The sequence below is a fragment of the Primulina tabacum genome, chromosome 17 (assembly GCF_025594145.1).
Source record: "Primulina tabacum isolate GXHZ01 chromosome 17, ASM2559414v2, whole genome shotgun sequence".
NCBI classification, from domain to species: Eukaryota; Viridiplantae; Streptophyta; class Magnoliopsida; order Lamiales; family Gesneriaceae; genus Primulina; species Primulina tabacum.
The window spans coordinates 28,345,946-28,356,537 of NC_134566.1; the positions used below are offsets into that span (position 1 = coordinate 28,345,946).

At 41.9% G+C, this 10,592-nt stretch overlaps 1 non-coding gene across 1 annotated transcript; it reads right to left on the bottom strand.

The window, feature by feature from the left end:
* Positions 1 to 2,549: 2,549 nt before the first annotated feature.
* Positions 2,550 to 2,655, bottom strand: LOC142532087 (small nucleolar RNA R71). Its single transcript, XR_012816481.1, has one exon. It is a non-coding gene; the product is annotated as a small nucleolar RNA R71 (small nucleolar RNA).
* Positions 2,656 to 10,592: the final 7,937 nt, after the last annotated feature.

Consider the following 10,592-nt stretch of genomic DNA (forward strand, 5'->3'; position numbering starts at 1 on the left):
GGTTTTGGTGTTGCTGTGGTTTTAAGGAAGAATATTGGTGGATTTATCTCATTTTAGTAGCCAAGTTAGATGTGAAACACCAGTAAATATTGTCATTTAATTTTACGTGGTTGATGATGGACAGTTGAATTATGTTTCTGTCAATGATTATATGCCATAAAAAAGGCTATTTGGTCATTTTCATAAAAAATTTGGACAGAGTTTCCCTTGTAAATATAATATGCCTAAAATATATATATATACATGTAAACAAATCTCAAGCAGCATGTATAATGTTAACAACATGTTTTCAAGAACAATGTTTGGCTTTCAAGTGACTTTTTCAAATCTACATATCAGAAATACGCTTGCCAAATCATGACAAACAAGTGCAAAAAAGTACAAATACTATCTCTATTCTACGTGTTTTATTTCCTCTCAATATGTGTGACACTCCATACGTATATGCTCATCCGATTGCAGAAATTTATTGATACGTGTGGTTTTTACGTATCTTATTTCATTAGGTTGTGTGTGTTTGCATTGTGCATGCGTACATTTCGTTTACATTTGGTTCATTTTAGAGTAAAGCATATGCAGTTGATCATTTCTCACTTGTGCATGACGAATTTGCAGGAAAAATGGCCGGAAAACTAAAATCGGAGCCAAGTGCCAAGTAAAGTTGATGATGTCCAGAAGGTATGGCGCTCGGGCGGTAGTTTTCTACCGCCCGGGCGCGAGATTGATCTTCCAAAGAGGCAAAGTACAGAGAGTTCGGCGCTCGGGTGGTAACTTTCTACCGCCCGAGCGCGAGATGCCACAAGCCCCAAGCAGACTACAGTAGATGTGGCGTTTGAGCGGTAATTTTATACCGCCCGAGCGCCGTTTATTTTTGGAAAAAATTCATAGCCGATTCCTTACCTTATGTGCTGAAGGGGGATGATATAAAAAGGTAGGTTGGACGTTTTAGAGGGGGGAGACGAGATTTCAGAGCCGCCACAAGCTTTGGAGAGACTTTTGCGCTTGGATTGAAGATTTGAAGTTTTCCGGGCGTCGTTCTTCGCGTTTTTCGTCAATTCTCGTATTTCTAATTTGGTTTTCATCTTTTAAACTTTGTTTTGTTCATTTTCAATCATGAATTTTAGTAGCTAAACCTTAATATTTGTTGGGATTTAAGGGAAGCCTACCCCAAACTTTAATTTGAATTAATTTTTATTCGATTGTTGCGTAATTCTTGATTATACTATTGTTTTTCTTCGTGTTGTTAGAGCGTAACTAACTTTAACAACGTTTTTATATTGCGAGTGAGTTCGAGAGAATAACTTGTGATAGGAACGAGTAGTATAATCCGTGGATCTACAATTTACATGACATATGAAATTGGACACGCGCCGATAGTCATAGTCCTTAGGGTCGAAAACTAGGGGATTTCATAAATCGACATGCAATTCTCTCTTGATAAATAATTAAAGAAATTTAATTACTTCATTGAGTCGAATTAGTTTGGCATATCTCGAGAGAGTGTGTTCAATTGTAAAGGAAATCCTGTCGGAAGCATATAATCACTATCGAACGAATTAATTAATTAACGAGGGGTAGGTGAACCGAAATTCCCAACAAATTCATTTCTCATTGAATTTTACTCAACATTTTAGATATTAATTCTCATTCATTACTTATTAAAGCATTTTATTTACATCTTCCTTTGAGCATAGTAGTGTTAATTACTCAATCAAATTTTCGTTGCTAAAGATCTAGTAACTGAAACGAATAATTGTTAAATACAGTACTCAGTGGAACGATACTCGTACTCACTTACATTATACTTTTACTTGACATCGTGCACTTGTGATTAATTTTCGAGCTTACAAAACCATATTTTTATTGGGGATTTTACTGTGCAAGTTTTGCTCGATCAAGTTTTGGCGCCGTTGCCGGGGACTGTTAATCTACAATTTTATTTTTAGTCAATTTCTTTAGCGTTATTTTATTTTTCTTTAGCTAACACTTCATATTTTATTCCAGATATCTTGTCTAGTGCATGCCAAAGTCACTTGACGTGGAACTTGAGTTTGATCCTGAAATCGAAAGAACTTTCCGCAGGAGAAGACAACAACAGAGACTAAAAGAACTGATGGAGAGGCAGTTGAATGATCAAGAGGAGGAACGTCGTGAAGATAGACATGTGGAGATACCGCGCCGCATAACCATGCTGGAATATGCCCAACCTTCTTTGGAGGGTGCACGCCCTAGCATTGTGAGGCCTATTGTGCGGGCGAATCACTTTGAAATCAAACCAGCCATAATCCAGATGATTCAGAACACAGTCCAATTTGGAGGAACTGCAATAGATGACCCAAACACGCACATCGCAGATTTTCTTGAAATTTGCGATACTTTTAAATTCAATGGAGTTTCTGATGATGCTGTTAGGTTGCATTTATTTCCTTTCTCCTTACGTGATAAAGCTAAAGCGTGGTTAAATTGTTTGCCTGTAGGTTCGATCGCTACATGGAAGGACATGGCGAAAGCATTTCTCATCAAATACTTCCCTCCCTCCAAGACCATGCAGCTGCGGTCAGACATTACAACATTTGCGCAATTCGATCAGGAATCTTTATATGAGGCATGGGAACGCTTCAAGGATCTACTACGAAGATGCCCACATCACGAGTTACCACTTGGGTTAGTCGTTCAAACATTTTATTATGCTTTGCTTACTCCTAACCGTACTATGATAGATGCTGCTGCTTGGGGAAACCTGTTGAGAAAAACCGCGGAGGAAGGATATGAATTGTTAGAGGAGATGGCTGCTAGCAGCTATCACCCTCAATCTGAAAGAAACAACCAGCGGAAGAGTGCAGGAGTTCACCAGGTAACTGATTTTTCTGCTATTACTGCACAACTTGATGCTTTAAACATGAAACTAGACAGCTTGAATGTGGGTGGCACGGCGATGCGTCTTCAAGAGATATTCTGTGACAATTGTGGAGGGGAAACACTATGCGAAGGACTGTCAAGATGACAATCCATTTTATGTGCAAGAAGGGGCACCAATAAATCAAGTAGGGGTCCAAAACCGCCCAAGGAATGACCCGTTTTCGAACACATACAATCCGGGGTGGAGGCAACACCCAAACTTCTCCTGGGGTGGTCAAAACAGCCAGAATAAACCACAAGGAGGACAATCATATGGGAAACAACCGATGTACAGGTCCGATCCTCCTAGAGAAGAGAAGTCCAATTTGGAGCAGATGATGTCTAAGTTCATTTCGTCTACCGAGAATAGACTACAGAATCAGGATGCATCGATAAAGGGGCTTGAGAATCAAATTGGGCAGTTGGCAAAAATGATCACAAACAGAGAGCCGGGCACCCTGCTAAGTAACACAGAGACAAATCCAAAAGAGCAAGTGAAGGCCATCGAGTTGAAGAGTGGAAAAGTTTTAGAGTCAAGAGAAAAAGAGAGAACTCAAAAATCGGATGAACACCCTGAAACATCCAAAGGTAAGTCCTCTAATTCTACACCATCACCCACTGCACAACCTAAAATTGTTATTCCCCCACCTTTTCCTGCAGCACTGAAAAAAGCAAGACTAGATGCACAATTTGGTAAGTTTCTTGAGATATTCAAAAAATTGCATATCAATATTCCTTTTGCCGATGTCTTGATGCAAATGCCTAGTTATGCTAAGTTTTTGAAAGATATATTAGCGAATAAGAGGAAGTTGGAGGATCACATGACAGTGAGTCTTACTGAAAATTGTTCTGCTTTGGTGCAAAACAAGATCCCACCGAAACTTAAGGATCCAGGGAGTTTCTCTATTCCTTGCACGATTGGAGATTTTGTTTTTCATAAAGCGTTATGTGATCTTGGTGCAAGTATTAACCTGATGCCTCTTTCTGTGTTTAGGAAACTTGGATTGGGAGAACCTAAGCCGACGCGGATGTCCTTACAACTAGCTGACAGATCCGTCAAGTACCCCCGCGGATTGATTGAGGATGTACTAGTGAAAGTGGACAAATTTATTTTCCCTGTGGATTTTGTGGTACTTGACATGGAGGAAGACATAGAGATGCCCTTGATTCTTGGGAGACCATTCCTTGCGACTGGCAAGGCCCTGATTGATGTTCAAGAAGGGAAGTTGAGATTAAGAGTGGGCGAGGAAGAGATCACTTTTGATGTTTTTAATGCACTTAAGCACACACTGCACTCTGATAGTTGTTATAGAATTGATGCTGTTGATACTCTCATTTCTGACTATGTGCAGGATGCTCTTGGGGACCCTTTGGAAGCCACCCTCACAACTGAATTGGAGGATGACGACTTGGACGAAGAAAAAGCTGAAATAGTAGCATACTTCAATGCCAACCCTCCATGGAGAAGGCCGATGAGGATAAAACTGGAAGATCTGGGAGAGCGCAGAGATTTGACCCCTCCAAGGTCAAGCATCGAGGAACCACCCACGCTTGAACTCAAACCCTTACCTCCGCACCTGAAGTACATATTTCTAGGTAAGAATAACACTTTGCCTGTCATTATTTCTGCTACTTTGACAGATGCTATGGAGGAAAAATTGTTGCAAGTTCTCAAGGAGCACAAAAGAGCATTCGCCTGGAAGGTGTCAGACATAAAGGGAATCAGTCCATCGATATGCATGCATAAAATCTTGATGGAAGAAAAATACTCACCTCTCGTGCAACCTCAAAGACGACTAAATCCAAAGATGCAAGAGGTAGTGAAGGCTGAAACTATTAAGCTTCTCGATTCAGGTATTATCTACCCCATTTCCGATAGTGCGTGGGTAAGTCCGGTTCGATGTGTGCCTAAGAAAGGAGGGATTACGGTGATCACCAATGAAAAGAATGAACTTATTCCCACAAGAACTGTTACGGGGTGGAGAGTGTGCATTGACTATAGGAAACTGAATGATGCTACCCGTAAGGACCATTTCCTCCTTCCCTTTATTGATCAAATGTTGGAGAGATTAGCGGGGCATGAATTTTATTGTTTTCTAGATGGGTATTCGGGGTATAATCAAATCACTATTGCACCTGAGGACCAAGAGAAAACCATTTTCACTTGCCCTTATGGCACTTTTGCTTTTCGCCGAATGCCTTTTGGTCTTTGTAATGCACCTGTTACATTTCAGCACTGTATGACTGCTATATTCCATGATATGATTGAAACCTTTCTTGAAATATTTATGGATGATTTTTCTATCTTTGGTGCAACGTTTGATGAGTGTTTGCAGAATTTGAGATCCGTGTTGAGAAGATGCGAGGAGACGAACTTGGTGCTCAATTGGGAAATGTGTCATTTCATGGTACAAGAGGGAATTGTTTTAGGGCACAAGGTTTCGGAAAAAGGAATTGAGGTGGACAAAGCTAAAATTGAAGTAATAAAGAACCTACCACCACCAGCCTCAGTAAAGGGAGTTAGAAGTTTTCTAGGCCACGCCGGCTTTTATCGGCGTTTTATCAAAGATTTTTCTAAAATTGCAAAACCTCTATCTTCCCTACTTATGAAAGATGTGCCTTTTGATTTTCATTCTGACTGTTTACAGGCATACGAGGATTTGAAGGAGCGCTTGGTGACAGCTCCTGTCTTGGTGGCACCAGATTGGGATCTACCTTTCGAGATCATGTGCGACGCCAGTGACACTGCGGTGGGAGCTGTGCTTGGCCAGCGACAAAACAAGGTATTTCATACAATTTACTACGCAAGTAAGACCTTAGATGAGACTCAATTGAATTATGCAACAACTGAAAAAGAATTACTTGCAGTAGTATTTGCGCTTGACAAATTTCATGCATATCTTGTTTTGTCAAAAGTCATTATTTACACAGACCACTCTGCACTAAAATATTTGCTTGCTAAAAAAGATGCAAAACCACGCTTACTTCGGTGGATCTTACTTTTACAAGAGTTTGACTTAGAAATCAAAGATAAGAAAGGTGTTAAGAATGTGGTTGCGGATCACTTGTCTAGGTTAGAATTCGTCAGTGATGATTGTGTGAATGATGCTATTAATGATTGGTTTCCTGATGAGCAACTGTTTGAGGTGAAAAATTGTCCATGGTATGCAAATTTTCTTGTTACAGGCTCACCTCCCCCAAATTTAACTTTTCACCAAAGAAAGAAATTTTTTTCGGACGTGAAATATTATTTTTGGGAAGAACCGTTTTTGTTCAAAATTTGTGCAGATGCCATGATAAGAAGGTGTGTTGCAGAGGAAGAGTTCGGTCAAATTCTCAATCACTGTCATGACCGTGAGGTAGGTGGTCATTTTGGATCAACAAGGACGACGTCTAAGGTACTTGAATGTGGTTTTTATTGGCCATCCCTTTTTAAAGATGCTCGTTCTTATGTGCTCGCATGTGATAGTTGCCAACGGACATGTAATATTTCTAACCGTCATGAAATGCCATTGAATAATATTCTTGAGTGTGAGGTTTTTGATGTATGGGGAATAGATTTCATGGGACCGTTTTCCAGTTCGTTCACGAAAAAATATATTTTGGTTGCGGTTGACTATGTGTCTAAGTGGGTAGAAGCAGAAGCATTCGCCACTAATGATGTTCAGATGGTCTTAAAATTTTTAAAGAAAAATATTTTTAACAGATTCGGAACACCACGAGCAATCATCAGTGATGGTGGCACTCATTTTTGCAACAAACTATTTGAAAAACTCTTGAGCAAGTACGGTGTCACACATAAGATCTCTACCCCTTATCACCCCCAGACAAGTGGTCAAGTTGAGGTGTCTAATCGAGAAATCAAGCGAATTTTGGAAAAAGTGGTGGGTGTCAGTAGGAAGGATTGGTCGATGAGGTTAGATGATGCTCTTTGGGCATATAGGACTGCTTTCAAAACACCTATAGGCACAACACCGTACAGATTATTGTTTGGTAAAGCATGTCACTTACCTGTAGAGTTAGAGCATCGGGCATATTGGGCAACAAAAGCACTAAACTTTAATTTTACTGATGCAGGTGAACGACGTTTGCTTCAACTAGATCAGTTGGAGGAATTCCGAAATTTGGCATATGATCTCGCACTGTCCTACAAAGAAAAGACAAAGAGGGCTCATGACAGGCGAATCATCGAAAGGGAATTCCAAGAAGGAGAAAATGTCCTGCTCTATAACTTCCGGTTGAGGCTGTTTCCAGGAAAACTGAAGTCACGATGGTCCGGTCCATTCGTGATTTCGAAAGTATACCCATCGGGAGCTGTAGAATTGAAAGATGGAAAGGATGGGACATTTACGGTCAATGCCCAGCGCCTGAAGCACTACATGGGTGGCACCGTTGAGCCACAACTTGGAATCACCCGGTTCCAAGACAAGTCGAACTGAGACCGGCCGACAGTCTAGCTCTCGACTGAAAATTGAGAACTTACTTTTTCTTTCCCTTCTCTTGCATTTGACTTAATTTTTCTTTCGTGTCAATTTACTTATTTTCCTTTGCTGTTGTTTCGTTTTCATTTAAAATAAAAAAAAAATTTACGATTTTGGCCAGAAAGGCTGGCGCTCGAGCGGTAATTTTATACCGCCCGAGCGCGAACGCTTGCCTCGGGATGAAAACTCCAGAGAGGCTGGCGCTCGAGCGGTAGTTTTCTACCGCTCGAGCGCGCCTACATTTAAAGACGCGAATTCCCCTTTCCCCTTTCATTCTACGAAAGCAATTTTCTCCCCAAATCCCTAACTCTACCTCACCCCCTTTTCGATTTTGTGGTGCAGGAGCTTCAATCCCGACTCGAATCCTCGGCAAGGTGGAACAATCGTCTTAGGAGAACAAGAATCTTCATCACTCCGGTTCATACACCATCTCCATCTTCAACCACCATGGCTCCCAAGAAACAAAGAGGTAACCCCGGTTCTTCCTCTTCCTCTTCTTCGTTTGATAGAACACGCTTTGTAAGTGAGGCGGCTCGGAATAGATATGATCATGCAAAGATTCACAGAAACCCCATTCCTGAGAGGGGATTTCGTCGTACCTTTAAGGATAGATGCATGCCACCTCTCGTGGAGTTGGAAAGAAGAGGATGGGAAAAATTTAGCGAGCAACCTAAGGCGGCTGTGGTGTCTGTGGTTAGGGAATTCTACTCTAATGCCGTTGAACGAACTGATAGTAGGGCATTTGTTAGAGGACGGTTTGTGTCGTTTGATTCTGCCACGATTAACGCTCTCTTAGAAACGGCCGAGGTCGATGACTCTAATTTCCAGGCGTTGGTGGTTGATCCCAACTACAACTTGATTATCGAGACTCTTTGCCATCCGGGTGCGATTTGGAAACCGTTGGGCGGAGCACCAAGCTGTTTTGATGAGAAATACTTGAAAGCTGAAATTGCCTTGTGGTATTTGTTTGTGGCCCGACGGATGATGCCAGTCTCGCACAAGAGCGAGGTGCAAAAGGAACGTGCGGTGCTACTTTTCGCCTTGACCCAAGGATACGAAATCAATGTGGGCAAACTAATAACTTCTCAGATCATGTTGAGTGCTCACAACAGCCACATTGGTCTATTCTTTCCGACGATCATATCTGAACTGTGTGCACGGGCTGGGGTACATTTCCGAGACGACGAGGAGTGGCTTCAACCGATGAAGCCAATCTGTCAGGAGGACGAACAATGAAAAAGTGCGAAGCGACGGGCAGATTTCCCCACTCGGGCAGGAGGAAGCCGGTGGATCCAGCACTGTCGTCCCACGTCTGCCATCACAACCCCGGAGGCGACCCCAAAATGAAAAAATCGATGAAACCCTCGCCTTCATGACGCATCAAAATCAGATCAACTCGTACCTCATTGACCATGCAGCTCAAATGGACTCCATGATGCGCACTTTGCTCATACACGGGGGCATCAACCCAGGCACCTTCCCACCGACTATGCCACCCCCTACCCCGTTCCATTTTCAGTACGACTACCAGCAGCAGGGGGACGCTTCCAGAGTGCCACCACCTGAGCACGACGACGACGAGTCTTGACCAGGGGAGTTTACTGTTTCCCCTTCTTTGCACTTGTATTTCTTTACCGCTTTCTGTTTCCTTTCTTACCGTTGTTTCAGTCTAACATGTTTTTAGCTTTCATGTTTATGAGTCTGCATTTATGTTTTCATTTCTGTGTTTTGAGTCTGTTGTGCAATGGAGACATTGCACACGTCTAGTATGAGGGGGTCGTCGTACGTCTTCTTATTTGTTTGCGTTCGTATTTGTCTTGTATGTGTGTAAGTGATGGTGAAACTAGTAAATTGGTAGCCGATGATGATTGTGGGATGAATGAACTGCATGTGATTTAGTCTGATCACTATGTGTGAATCCCCAAGTATATTGAATTTTGGTTATGCACACATAGTGGATTTTAATAGTGGTGTCGATGACAGTTAAGTTCAAAACAATCTGTGAGGGGAACCGGAGAAACATTAGATGCGAGTTGAACTTAAATGAATGTCTGTTGACATGAGGGACTAACCAGTAGCATGAGTTCGAGTAGCAAATCAAGAGTACGTATCAAACATCCTCCTTCCAATCGTGCATAAGATCCTGAAAATTCATCCTTAGGCCAGATAAATAAACATATACCAAAGCCTAGGGAGTACGTATGAGAAAACTATGCACCAGAAAAAAAAATTGGAATAATAAAGGGGATGTAAGGTGTGGGGGAGCCGAAAAGGGATGAAATCCTATCCCAAAGGCTAAAAAGAAGGAGATGTAAGGCGTTGAGGAATGTCAGAGAAAATCTCTGACAAGGGCATAGTGAAAATGATCTACGTTCTCCCAATCTCCCTAAGTCAGTTGAACAGTTATAACTATTGACCCCATGCCTTCTGATGTTTGACCATGAAATTCTACCACTTTTGTTTACTGGTCGGTCCCAAATAGAAACTGAACTCAGGAGAGCGAAATTTGCGTTGACTTATCTAGTTGGCAACCCGCATGATTTGCGAATAAAACTGTCTGAAACACAAGCTAGAAAGATCCACAGCACACACGATCACACCTTTTGGAAAAATACAATTGTGTTGCGATGTTCTTAAAAGGGGTAGTAATGTATGTTGTGATTTGACTAAGTGGATGTGGTTCAAACACCCGCTGAGGCAGGAGATACCAGTTCACTACTTCACCATCAGTTTAGTTATTTCAATACTCTCCTTTTGTGTTCGTTTCATGTTTCAATTGTAGTCGGTAACCTATTTTGCTTGAGGGCAAGCAAAAGGTTAGTATGAGGGGGTTGGTACGTGTGGTTTTTACGTATCTTATTTCATTAGTTTGTGTGTGTTTGCATTGTGCATGCGTACATTTCGTTTACATTTGGTTCATTTTAGAGTAAAGCATATGCAGTTGATCATTTCTCACTTGTGCATGACGAATTTGCGGGAAAAATGGCCGGAAAACTAAAATCGGAGCCAAGTGCCAAGTAAAGTTGATGATGTCCAGAAGGTATGGCGCTCGGGCGATAGTTTTCTACCGCCCGGGCGCGAGATTGATCTTCCAAAGAGGCAAAGTACAGAGAGTTCGGCGCTCGGGCGGTAACTTTCTACCGCCCGAGCGCGAGATGCCACAAGCCCCAAGCAGACTACAGTAGATGTGGCGCTCGAGCGGTAATTTTATAC